This window comes from Triticum dicoccoides, chromosome 2B (assembly GCF_002162155.2).
Source record: "Triticum dicoccoides isolate Atlit2015 ecotype Zavitan chromosome 2B, WEW_v2.0, whole genome shotgun sequence".
In the NCBI taxonomy this organism is placed as follows: domain Eukaryota; kingdom Viridiplantae; phylum Streptophyta; class Magnoliopsida; order Poales; family Poaceae; genus Triticum; species Triticum dicoccoides.
In genome coordinates, this window is record NC_041383.1 from 725,268,992 (window position 1) to 725,283,533 (window position 14,542).

The following is a 14,542-nucleotide window of genomic DNA, read 5'->3' on the forward strand; positions in this document are numbered from 1 at the left end:
GGCTTAGAATCGGGACTTCAAAGACGTTTTTGAACATCATGGACCATATGAGATGTTCCAGGAGTTGAAGTTAATATTTCAAGCAAATACCCGAGCTGAGAGATATGAAGTCTCCAACAAGTTCTATAGCTAAAAGATGGAGGACAATAGCTCAAGCAGTAAGCATGTGCTCAGATTGTCTAGGTACTACAATCGCTTGAATCAAGTGGGAGTTAATCTTCCAGATAAGATAGTGATTGACAAAGTTCTCTAGCCACCATCACCAAGTTGCTAGAACTTCGTGTTGAACTATAGTATGCAAGGGATGATGAAAACGATTCCCGAGCTCTTCGTGATGTTGAAATCGACGAAGGTAGAAATCAAGAAAGGGCATCAAGTGTTGATGATTGACAAGACCACTAGTTTCAAGAAAAGGGCAAAGGGAAAGAAAGGGAACTTCAAGTAGAATGAAAAGCAAGTTGTCACTCCCGCGAAGAAGCCCAATGCTAGACCAAAGCCTAAAACTGAGTGCTTACACTACAAAGGAAATGGTCACTGGAAGCGGAAATGCCCTGAATATTTGGTGGATAAGAAGGATGGCAAAGTGATCAAGGGTATATTTGATATACAGGTTATTGATGTGTACCTTACTAGTGTTTATAGTAGCCCCTGAGTATTTGATACTTGTTCGGTTGCTAATAATTAGTAACTCGAAACAGGAGTTACAGGATAAACAGAGACTAGTTGAGGGTGAAGTGACGATGTGTATTGGAAGTGGTTCCAAGATTGATATGATCATCATCGCACACTCCCTATACTTTCTGGATTAGTGTTAAATCTAAATAAATGTTATTTGGCGTTTGCATTGAGCGTGAATATGATTTAATCATGTTTATTGCAATACGGTTATTCATTTAAAGTCAGAGAATAATTGTTGTTCTGTTTACATGAATAAAGCCTTCGATGGTCATACACCCAATGAAAATAGTTTGTTGGATCTCGATCATAGTAATACACATATTCATAATATTGATGCCAAAAGATGGAAAGTTGATAATGATAGTGCAACTTTTTTGTGGCACTGCCATTTGGGTCATATCGGTGTAAAGCGCATGAAGAAACTCCATAAAGATGGAATTTTGGAATCACTTGATTATGAATCATTTGATGCTTGTGAACCGTGCCTTATGGGCAAGATGACTAAAAATCCGTTCTCCGGAAAAATAGAACGAGCTAGTGACTTATTGGAAATAATACATACCGATGTATGCGATCCAATGAGTGTTGATGCTCATGGCAAGTATCGTTATTTTCTGACCTTCACAGATGATTTGAGCAGATATGAGTATATCTACTTAACGAAGCACAAGTCTGAAACATTTGAAAAGTTCAAAGAATTTCAAAGTGAAGTGGAGAATCATCGTAACAAGAAAATAAAGTTTCTACAATCTGATCGTAGAGGAGAATATTTGAGTTACGAGTTTGGCCTTCATTTAAAAACAATGTGGAATAGTTTCATAGCTCACGCCACATGGAACACCACAGCGTAATGGTGTGTCCGAACGTCGTAACCACACTTTATTGGATATGGTGCGATCTATGATGTATCTTACCGATTTACCACTATCGTTTTGGGGTTATGCATTAGAGACAGCTGCATTCAATTTAAATAGGGCACCATCAAAATCCGTTGAGATGACGCCTTATGAACTGTGGTTTGGCAAGAAACCAAAGTTGTCATTTCTTAAAGTTTGGGACTTCGATGCTTATGTAAAAACGTTTCAACCTGATAAGCTCGAACCCAAATCGGAGAAGTGCGTCTTCATAGAATACCCAAAGGAAACTATTGGGTACACCTTCTATCACCAATCCGAAAGCAAGATATTCGTTGCTAAGATGGATCCTTTCTAGAGAATGAGATTCTCTCGAAAGAAGTGAGTGGGAGGAAAGTAGAGCTTGATAAGGTAATTGTACCTTCTCCCAAATTGGAAAGTAGTTCATCACAGAAATCAGTTCTAGTGATTCCTACACCAATTAGTGAGGAAGCTAATGATGATGATCATGAAGCTTCAGATCAAGTTACTACCGAACCTCGTAGGTCAACCAGAGTAAGATCCGCACCAGAGTGGTACGATAATCCTATTCTGGAGGTCATGTTACTAGACCATGATGAACCTACAAACTATGAGGAAGTGATGATGAGCCTAGATTCTGCAAAATGGCTTGAGGCCATGAAATCTGAGATGGGATCCATGTATGAGAACAAAGTGTGGACTTTGGTGGAGTTGCCCGATGATCGGCAAGCCATATTGTATAAATGTATCTTCAAGAGGAAGATAGACGCTGATAGTAGTGTTACTATCTACAAAGCTCGACTTGTCACAAAAAGTTTTTCGACAAGTTCAAGGTGTTGAATACGATGAGATTTTGTCAGTCATATCAATGCTTAAGTCTGTCCAAATCATGTTAGCAATTGCCACATTTTATGAAATTTGGCAAATGGATGTCAAAACTGCATTCCTTAATGGATTTATTAAAGAAGAAGTTCTATATGATGCAACCAGAAGGTTTTGTCAATCCTAAAGGTGCTAACAAAGTGTGCAAGCTCCAGTGATCCATCCATGGACTGGTGCAAGCTTCTCAGAGTTGTAATAATGTTTTGATAGTGTGATCAAAGCATATGGTTTTATACAGACTTTTGGAGAAGCCTATATTTACAAGAAAGTGAGTGGGAGCTCTGTAGCATTTCTAATACTATATGTTGATGACATATTGTTGATTGGAAATGATACAGAATTTCTGGATAGCATAAAAGGATACTTCAATAAAAGTTTTTCTCAGGAAAGACCTTAGTAAAGATACTTACATATTGAGAATCAAGATCTATTGAGATAGATCAAGACGCTTGATAAGATTTTCAATGAGTACATACCTTGACAAGATTTTGAAGTAGTTCAAAATGGAACAGTCAAAGAAGGAGTTCTTGCCTGTGTTGCAAGGTGTGAAGTTGAGTAAGAGTCAAAGCCCGACCGCGGCAGAAAATAGAAAGAGAATGAAAGTCATTCCCTATGCCATAGTCATAGGTTCTATAAAGTATGCTATGCTATGTACCAGACCTATTGTATACCTTGCTCTGAATTTGGCAAGGAGTACAATTTTGATCTAGGAGTAGATCACTGGACAGCGGTCAAAATTATCCTTAGTGGAATAAGGATATGTTTCTCAATTATGGAGGTGACAAAAAGGTTCGTCATAAAGGGTTACGTCGATGCAAGTTTTGACACTGATCCAGATGACTCTAAGTCTCAATCTGGATACATATTGAAAGTGGGGGCAATTAGCTAGAGTAGCTCCGTGCAAGAGCATTGTTGACATAGAAATTTGCAAAATACATACGGATCTGAATGTGGCAGATCCATTGACTAAACTTCTCTCACAAGCAAAACATGATCACACCTTAGTACTCTTTGGGTGTTAATCACATAGCAATGTGAACTAGATTATTAACTCTAGTAAACCCTTTGGGTGTTGGTCACATGAGATGTGAACTATGGGTGTTAATCACATGGTGATGTGAACTATTGGTGTTAAATCACATGGTGATGTAAATTAGATTATTGACTCTAGTGCAAGTGGGAGACTGAAGGAAATATGCCCTAGAAGCAATAATAAAGTTTTTATTTATTTCCTTATATCATGATAAATGTTTATTATTCATGCTAGAATTGTATTAACTGGAAACATAATACATATGTGAATACATAGACAAACATAGTGTCACTAGTGTGCCTCTACTTGACTAGCTCGTTGATCAAAGATGATTATGTTTCCTAGCCATTGACAAAGAGTTGTCATTTGATTAATGGGATCACATCATTAGGAGAATGATGCGATTGACTTGACCCATTCCATTAGCTTAGCAGTTGATCATTTAGTATGTTGCTATTGCTTTCTTCATGACTTATACATGTTCCTATGACTATGAGATTATGCAACTCCCATTTACCGGAGGAACACTTTGTGTGCTACCAAACATCACAATGTAACTGGGTGATTATAAAGGTGCTCTACAGGTGTCTCCGAAGGTACTTGTTGGGTTGGCGTATTTCGAGAATAGGATTTGTCACTCCGATTGTCGGAGAGGTATCTTTGGGCCCACTCGGTAATGCGCATCACTATAAGCCTTGCAAGCATTGCAACTAATGAGTTAGTTGCAGGATGATGTATTACAGAACGAGTAAAGAGACTTGCCGGTAACGAGATTGAACTAGGTATTGAGATACCGACGATCAAATCTCGGGCAAGTAACATACCGATGACAAAGGAAACAACGTATGTTGTTATGCGGTTTGACCGATAAAGATCTTTGTAGAATATGTGGGAGCCAACATGAGCATCGAGGTTCCGCTATTGGTTATTGACCGGAGACGTGTCTCGGTCATGTCTACATAGTTCTCGAACCCGTAGGGTCCGCACGCTTAAAGTTCGATGACATTTATATTATGAGTTTATGTGTTTTGATGTACCGAAGGTATTTCGGAGTACCGGATGAGATCGGGGACATGACGAGGAGTCTTGAAATGGTCGAGACGTAAAGATCAATATATTGGATGACTATATTCGGAATTCAGAAAGGTTTCGATTGATTCGGGTATTTTTCAAAGTACCGGAGAGTTACGGGAATTCGCCGGGGAGTATATGGGCCTTATTGGGCCATACCGGAATGGAGGAGAGAGGCCAAAAGGAAGGAGGCTTGCGCCCCCCCTCTGGTCCGAATTGGACAAGGGGTGCAACCCCCTTTTCCTTCTCCCTCTCCTCCTCTTTCCTTCTCTCCTACTTCAACAAGGAAAGGAGGAGTCCTACTCCCAGTGGGAGTAGGACTCCCCCCTTGGCGCGCCCTCCTCCTTGGCCAGCCGCCTCCCCCCTTGCTCCTTTATATACGGGGGCAGGGGGGCACCCCAAGACACAACAATTGATCCCTTGGGTCTCTTAGCCCTGTGCGGTGCCCCCCTCCACGATAATCCACCTCGATAATATCGTAGTGGTGCTTAGGCGAAGCTCTGCGTCGGTAGAACATCATCATCGTCACCACGCCGTCGTGCTGATGGAACTCTCCCTCAAAGATCGGTTGGATCGGAGTTCGAGGGAAATCATCGAGCTGAACGTGTGCTGAACTCGGAGGTGCCGTGCGTTTGGTACTTGATCGGTCGGATCGTGAAGACGTACGACTACATCAACCGCGTTGTGCTAAACACTTCCGCTTTCGGTCTATGAGGGTACGTGGACACACTCTCCCCTTTCATTGCTATGCATCACCATGATCTTGCGTCTACGTGGGTCACCATGATCTCGGGTAGGGGGTCCCGAACTGTGCGTCTAGGCGGATGGTAACAGGAGACAAGGGACACGATGTTTTTACCCAGGTTCGGGCCCTCTCGATGGAGGTAAAACCCTACTCCTGCCTGATTAATATTGATGATATGGGTAGTACAAGAGTAGATCTACCACGAGATCGGAGTGGCCAAACCCTAGAAGCTAGCCTATAGTATGATTGTTGTTCTTCCTATGGACTAAAACTCTCCGGTTTATATAGACACCGGAGAGGGCTAGGGTTACACAGAGTCGGTTACAATGGGAGGAGATCTTCATATCGTGTCGCTAAGCTTGCCTTCCACGCCAAGGAAAGTCCCATTCGGACACGGGACAGAGTCTTCAATCTTGTATCTTCATAGTCCGGGAGTCCGGCCAAAGGTCTTAGTCCGGCCATCCGGACACCCCCTAATCCAGGATTCCCTCAATAGACCCTGAACCAGGCTTCAATGACGACGAGTCCGGCGCGCAAGTTGTCTTTGGCATTACAAGGCGGGTTCCTCCTCCGAATACTTCATAGAAGATGTTGAACAGTAGGGTAGTGTCTGACTCTGCAAAATAAGTTCCACATTCCACTGTAGAGAGAATAATATTTGCGTTAATCGGATCTGCTGAGGTATTCCGCGGCATGACATCATGCCATGGCCAGGCTTTTATTCATTTTATTGTTCCACCTCAGCGCGTTTAGCGAGGAGGTTTCCTTGGCACGTCTTGTCAAAGCAGAGATCATGTCCCCTTATTCCGGGATTCTCATCAATATGGGTGTGGGTAACCCAACCGCGTCATTAACCGCGGTGCTTGGGAGATAAGCGAGTTATATTAGGCCGGTGGGGGGCTCGTAGTTTTGGCCGCCCATATAAGGGGATAAGAATCCACCCTTTCCATTCACGCCTTATTCCTCCTCCGCTTATCCGTCCCTGTGCGCTCGAGCTCCAGCACCCAAGCCCGCACTTCCCACCTCAACCTTCTCCAACCATGTCCGGAGCGGGAGGTAGATGGATGGCCTCCTCCGTCACGGAGGGGCAAATCAAAAAACTGAGGAAGGCCGGATACTTGTCTAACGACATCGTGCACCGGCTTCTAGATGTGGGGCAACTCATCCCCACCCCCAGGCCCCGTGAGAGGGTTGTTTTTCTTCCCCATTTCCTCCACGGACTGGGTTTTCCTCTCCACCCGTTCGTCCGAGGGCTCATGTTCTACTACGGCCTGGACTTCCACGATCTGGCCCCGAACTTCATCCTCAATATCTCGGCGTTTATCGTCGTGTGCGAGGCCTTCTTCCGCATCCAGCCTCACTTTGGCCTATGGCTGAAGATCTTCAGCGTCAAGCCGAAGGTTGTGAAAGGCCGACAGGCGGAATGTGGAGGCGCCATGGTGGGCAAGATAGCCAACGTCACCTGGCTCGAGGGTGCCTTCGTGGAAACCGTCAAAGGGTGGCAATCGGGGTGGTTTTATATCACCGAGCCGCGTGACCCTAAGTGGGCAGAGGCCCCTGAATTTCGATCCGGCATCCCCACCCGGCTCACATCTTGGAAAGAGACGGGCCTGTCGTGGGGAAATCTGGAAGAGGTGACCGGACTCCAAACCTGCGTCCGAGACCTGGTGACCAAGAAGGTCAAGCTTGTCAACGTGGTCCAGGTCATGCTCTTCCGCTGGATCCTCCCGTGTCAATGACGGGACTTCAATTTGTGGGAGTTCGACCCGGCCCAGCACCAGACTCTATCCCGGCTCTTCGAAACGAAGCACGAGGACGCATGGAATGTGCTTTTCAAGAGTTCCAAGGTCTCCCCTCCCGTCACCGAGGATCGTGGATTCTGCGCCAAACGTCAAGCCTCCGAAGTAAGCTTACATTTAGTCCCTTATGGAATACCCGAGTTTCATAGTGTGACTTTATGTGGGATCTAAACTCCCGTTCCTTTGACAGGACTGGAAGAGGACATCCGGACAGTTTGACTGTCTGGCCCCTTTGCCCGAAGGCCCAGTAGACGCACACTTCGCGAAGCTACTGGTTCCGGCACCTCACGTGGTGCCGGAGAAGAAGGCCAAGGAGAAGGCCACGGGGACCCGAAAGAGTTCCCGGCCCCCGGTGTCGTTGGATTTGCCCGACGACCCCAACGCACCCTCCGCCTCTGAAGACGAAGAGGAGGAAGAAGAAGAAGATGCCTCTCCTGTTGGGGAACGTAGTAATTTCAAAAAAAATTCCTACGCACACGCAAGATCATGGTGATGCATAGCAACAAGGGGAGAGTGTGATCTACGTACCCTTGTAGATCGCAACGGAAGTGTTGACACAACGTAGAGGAAGTAGTCGTACGTCTTCTTCTCGATCCGACCGATCCAAGCACCGTTACTCCGGCACCTCCGAGTTCTTAGCACACGTTCAGCTCGATGACGATCCTCGGGCTCCGATCCAGCAAAGCGTCGAGGAAGAGTTCCGTCAGCACGACGGCGTGGTGACGATAATGATGTACTACCGACGCAGGGCTTCGCCTAAGCACTGCAACAATATGATCGAGGTAGAATATGGTGGCAGGGGGCACCGCACACGGCTAAGGAACGATCTCAATGATCAATTGTGTGTCAAGAAGTGCCCCCTGCCCCCGTATATAAAGGGGCAAAGGGGGAGGGGTGCGGCAGCCATAGGAGGAGTCCTACTCCCGCCGGGAGTAGGACTCCCCTCCAATCCTATTCCAAATAGGACTCCCCAAGTGGGGAAAGAGAGAGGGGTTGGCCGGCCACCTTCCCTAGTCCTAATAGGATTAGGGAAAGGGGGGAGGCGCGCAGCCCATGGGGCAGCCCTTTCACCTTTCCACCAAGGCCCATGTTGGCCCATTTGGCTCCCGGGGGGTTCCGGTAACCCTCCCGGTATTCCGGTAAAATCCCGATTTCACCCGGAACACTTCCGATGTCCAAACATAGGCTTCCAATATATCAATCTTTACGTCTCGACCATTTCGAGACTCCTCATCATGTCTGTGATCACATCCGGGACTCCGAACAACCTTCGGTACATCAAAATGCATAAACTCATAATAACTGTCATCGTAACGTTAAGCGTGCGGACCCTACGGTTCGAGAACAATGTAGACATGACCGAGACACGTCTCCGGTCAATAACCAATAGCGGGACCTGGATGCCCATATTGGTTCCTACATATTCTACGAAGATCTTTATCGGTCAGACCGCATAACAACATACGTTGTTCCCTTTGTCATCGGTATGTTACTTGCCCGAGATTCGATCGTCAGTATCCAATACTTAGTTCAATCTCGTTACCGGCAAGTCTCTTTACTCCTTCCGTAATCCATCATCCCGCAACTAACTCATTAGTTGCCATGCTTGCAAGGCTTAAGTGATGTGCATTACCGAGAGGGCCCAGAGATACCTCTCCGACGATCGGAGTGACAAGTCCTAATCTCGAAATACGCCAACCCAACATCTACCATTGGAGACACCTGTAGTACTCCTTTATAATCACCCAGTTATATTGTGACGTTTGGTAGTACCCAAAGTGTTCCTCCGGCAAACGGGAGTTGCATAATCTCATAGTCATAGGAACATGTATAAGTCATGGATAAAGCAATAGCAACATACTAAACGATCGGGTGCTAAGCTAATAGAATGGGTCATGTCAATCAGATCATTCAACTAATGATGTGACCTCGTTTAATCAAATAACAACTCTTTGTTCATGGTTAGGAAACATAACCATCTTTGATTAACGAGCTAGTCTAGTAGAGGCATACTAGTGACACTCTGTTTGTCTATGTATTCACACATGTATTATGTTTCCGGTTAATACAATTCTAGCATGAATAATAAACCTTTATCATGATATAAGGAAATAAATAATAACTTTATTATTGCCTCTAGGGCATATTTTCTTCAGTCTCCCACTTGCACTAGAGTCAATAATCTAGATTACACTGTAATGATCCTAACACCCATGGAGTCTTGGTGCTGATCATGTTTTGCTCGTGGAAGAGGCTTAGTCAACGGTGTCTGCAACATTCAGATCCGTATGTATCTTGCAAATCTCTATGTCTCCCACCTGGACTAGATCCCGGATGGAGTTGAAGCGTCTCTTGATGTGTTTGGTCTTTTTGTGAAATCTGGATTCCTTTGCCAAGGCAATTGCACCAGTATTGTCACAAAAGATTTTCATTGGACCCGATGCACTAGGTATGACACCTAGATCGGATATGAACTCCTTCATCCAGACTCCTTCGTTCGCTGCTTCCGAAGCAGCTATATACTCCGCTTCACATGTAGATCCCGCTACGACGCTTTGTTTAGAACTGCACCAACTGACAGCTCCACCGTTTAATGTAAACACGTATCCGGTTTGCGATTTAGAATCGTCCCGATCAGTGTCAAAGCTTGCATCATCGTAACCTCTTACGGTGAGCTCTTTGTCACCCCCATATATGAGAAACATATCCTTAGTCCTTTTCAGGTATTTCAGGATGTTCTTGATGCTGTCCAGTGATCCACTCCTGGATTACTTTGGTACCTCCCTGCTAAACTTATAGCAAGGCATACATCAGGTCTGGTACACAGCATTGCAGACATGATAGAGCCTATGGCTGAAGCATAGGGAACATCTTTCATTTTCTCTCTATCTTCTGCAGTGGTCGGGCTTTGAGTCTTACTCAATCTCACACCTTGTAACACAGGCAAGAACCCTTTCTTTGCTTGATCCATCTTGAACTCTTCAAAATCTTGTCAAGGTATGTGCTTTGTGAAAGTCCAATTAAGCGTCTTGATCTATCTCTATAGATTTTTATGCCTAATATGTAAGCAGCTTCACCGAGGTCTTTCATTGAAAAACTTTTATTCAAGTATCCCTTTATGCTATCCAGAAATTCTATATCATTTCCAATCAGTAATATGTCATCCACATATAATATTAGAAATGCTACAGAGCTCCCACTCACTTTCTTGTAAATACAGGCTTCTCCGAAAGTCTGTATAAAACCAAATGCTTTGATCACACTATCAAAGCGTTTATTCCAACTCCGAGAGGCTTGCACCAGTCCATAAATGGATCGCTGGAGCTTGCACACTTTGTTAGCTCCCTTTGGATCGACAAAACCTTCCGGTTGCATCATATACAACTCTTCTTCCAGAAATCCATTCAGGAATGCAGTTTTGACATCCATCTGCCAAATTTCATAATCATAAAATGCGGCAACTGCTAACATGATTCGGACAGACTTAAGCATCGCTACGGGTGAGAAAGTCTCATCGTAGTCAATCCCTTGTACTTGTCGAAAACCTTTTGCGACAAGTCAAGCTTTGTAGACAGTAACATTACCATCAGCGTCAGTCTTCTTCTTAAAGATCCATTTATTCTCAATTGCTTGCCAATCATTGGGCAAGTCAACCAAAGTCCATACTTTGTTCTCATACATGGATCCCATCTCAGATTTCATGGCTTCAAGCCACTTTGCGGAATCTGGGCTCATCATCGCTTCTTCATAGTTCGTAGGTTCATCATGATCTAGTAGCATGACTTCCAGAAAAGGATTTCCGTACCACTCTGGTGCGGATCTCACTCTGGTTGATCTACGAGGTTCAATAGTATCTTGATCTAAAGTTTCATGATCATCATCATTAGCTTCCTCACTTATTGGTGTAGGTGTCGCAGAAATAGTTTTCTGTGATGTTCTACTTTCTAATAAGGGAGTAGGTACAGTTACCTCGTCAAGTTCTACTTTCCTCCCACTCACTTCTGTCGAGAGAAACTCCTTCTCTAGAAAGTTTCCGAATTTAGCAACAAAAATCTTGCCTTCGGATCTGTGATAGAAGGTGTATCCAATAGTTTCCTTTGGATACCCTATGAAGACACATTTCTCCGATTTGGGTTCGAGCTTATCAGGTTGAAGCTTTTTCACATAAGCATTGCAGCCCCAAACTTTAAGAAACGACAACTTTGGTTTCTTGCCAAACCATAGTTCATAAGGCGTCGTCTCAACGGATTTTGATGGTGCCCTATTTAACGTGAATGCGGCCGTCTCTAAAGCATAACCCCAAAATGATAGCGGTAACTCAGTAAGAGACATCATAGATCGTACCATATCTAGTAAAGTACGATTACGACGTTCGGACACACCATTACGCTGTGGTGTTCCGGGTGGCGTGAGTTGCGAAACTATTCCACAATTTTTCAAATGTACACCAAACTCGTAACTCAAATATTCTCCTCCACGATCAGATCGTAGAAATTTTATTTTCTTGTTACGATGATTTTCAACTTCACTCTGAAATTCTTTGAACTTTTCAAATGTTTCAGACTTATGTTTCATTAAGTAGATATACCCATATCTGCTTAAGTCATCTGTGAAGGTGGGAAAATAACGATATCCGCCACGAGCCTCAATATTCATTGGTCCACATACATCGGTATGTATGATTTCCAACAAATCTGTTGCTCTCTCCATAGTACTGGAGAACGGTGTTTTAGTCATCTTGCCCATGAGGCACGGTTCGCAAGTACCAAGTGATTCATAATCAAGTGGTTCCAAAAGTCCATCAGTATGGAGTTTCTTCATGCGCTTTACACCGATATGACCTAAACGACAATGCCACAAATAAGTTGCACTTTCATTATCAACTCTGCATCTTTTGGTTTCAACATTATGAATATGTGTGTCACTACTATCGAGATTCATCAAAAATAGACCACTCTTCAAAGGTGCATGACCATAAAAGATATTACTCGTATAAATAGAACAACCATTATTCTCTGACTTAAATGAATAACCGTCTCGCATTAAACAAGATCCTATAATGTTCATGCTCAACGCTGGCACCAAATAACAATTATTTAGGTCTAATATTAATCCCGAAGGTAGATGTAGAGGTAGTGTGCCGACCGCGATCACATCGACTTTGGAACCGTTTCCTACGCGCATCGTCACCTCGTCCTTTGCTAGTGTCCGCTTATTCTGTAGTCCCTATTTCGAGTTGCAAATATTAGCAACAGAACCAGTATCAAATACCCAGGTGCTACTGCGAGCATTAGTAAGGTACACATCAATAACATGTATATCACATATACCTTTGTTCACCTTGCCATCCTTCTTATCCGCCAAATACTTGAGGCAGTTCCGCTTCCAGTGACCAGTCTGCTTGCAGTAGAAGCACTCAGTTTCAGGCTTAGGTCCAGACTTGGGTTTCTTCTCTTGAGCAGCAACTTGCTTGCTGTTCTTCTTGAAGTTCCCCTTCTTCTTCCCTTTGCCCTTTTTCTTGAAACTAGTGGTTTTGTTAACCATCAACACTTGATGCTCCTTCTTGATTTCTACCTCCGCAGCTTTCAGCATTGCGAAGAGCTCGGGAATAGTCTTGTTCATCCCTTGCATATTATAGTTCATCACGAAGCTTTTGTAGCTTGGTGGCAGTGACTGGAGAATTCTGTCAATGACGCAATCAGCCGGAAGAGTAACTCCCAATTGAATCAAGTGATTATTATACCCAGACATTTTGAGTATATGCTCACTGACAGAACTGTTCTCCTCCATCTTACAGCTATAGAACTTATTGGAGACTTCATATCTCTCAATCCGGGCATTTGCTTGAAATATTAACTTCAACTCCTGGAACATCTCATATGCTCCATGACGTTCAAAACGTCGTTGAAGTCCCGATTCTAAGCCGTAAAGCATGGCACACTGAACTATCGAGTAGTCATCAGCTTTGCTCTGCCAGACGTTCATAACTTCTGGTGTTGCTCTAGCAGCAGGCCTGGCACCTAGCGGTGCTTCCAGGACGTAATTCTTCTGTGCAGCAATGAGGATAATCCTCAAGTTACGGACCCAGTCCGTGTAATTGCTACCATCATCTTTCAACTTTGCTTTCTCAAGGAACGCATTAAAATTTAACGGAACAACAGCACGAGCCATCTATCTACAATCAACATAAACAAGCAAGATACTATCAGGTACTAAGTTCATGATAAGTTTAAGTTCAGTTAATCAAATTTACTTAAGAACTCCCACTTAGATAGACATCCCTCTAATCCTCTAAGTGATCACGTGATCCAAATCAACTAAACCATAACCGATCATCACGTGAGATGGAGTAGTTTTCAATGGTGAACATCGTTATGTTGATCATATCCACTATATGATTCACGCTCGACCTTTCGGTCTCCGTGTTCCGAGGCCATATCTGTATATGCTTGGCTCGTCAAGTATAACCTGAGTATTCCGCGTGTGCAACTGTTTTGCACCCGTTGTATTTGAACGTAGAGCCTATCACACCCGATCATCACGTGGTGTCTCAGCATGAAGAACTTTCGCAACGGTGCATACTCAGGGAGAACACTTCTTGATAATTTAGTGAGAGATCATCTTATAATGCTACCGTCAATCAAAGCAAGATAAGATGCATAAAAGATAAACATCACATGCAATCAATATAAGTGATATGATATGGCCATCATCATCTTGTGCCTGTGATCTCCATCTCCGAAGCACCGTCATGATCACCATCGTCACCGGCGTGACACCTTGATCTCCGTCGTAGCATCGTTGTCGTCTCGCCAATCTTATGCTTCCACGACTATCACTACCGTTTAGTAATAAAGTAAAGCATTACATCGCGATTGCATTGCATACAATAAAGCGACAACCATATGGCTCCAGCCAGTTGCCGATAACTCGGTTACAAAACATGATCATCTCATACAATAAAATTTAGCATCATGCCTTGACCATATCACATCACAACATGCCCTGCAAAAACAAGTTAGACGTCCTCTACTTTGTTGTTGCAAGTTTTACGTGGCTGCTACGGGCTTAACTAAGAACTCATCTCACCTACGCATCAAAAACCACAACGATAGTTTGTCAAATAGACTCCGTTTTAACCTTCTCAAGGACCGGGCGTAGCCACACTTGGTTCAACTAAAGTTGGAGAGACAGTCGCCCGCAAGCCATCTATGTGCAAAGCATGTCGAGGGAACCGGTCTCGCGTAAGCGTACGCGTAAGGTTGGTCCAGGTCGTCTCGTCCAACAATACCGCCGAACCAAAGTATGACATGCTGGTAGGCAGTATGACTTGTATCGTCCACAACTCACTTGTGTTCTACTCGTGCAAATAACATCAAACCATAAAACCTAGGCTCGGATGCCACTGTTGGGGAACGTAGTAATTTCAAAAAAAATTCCTACGCACACGCAAGATCAT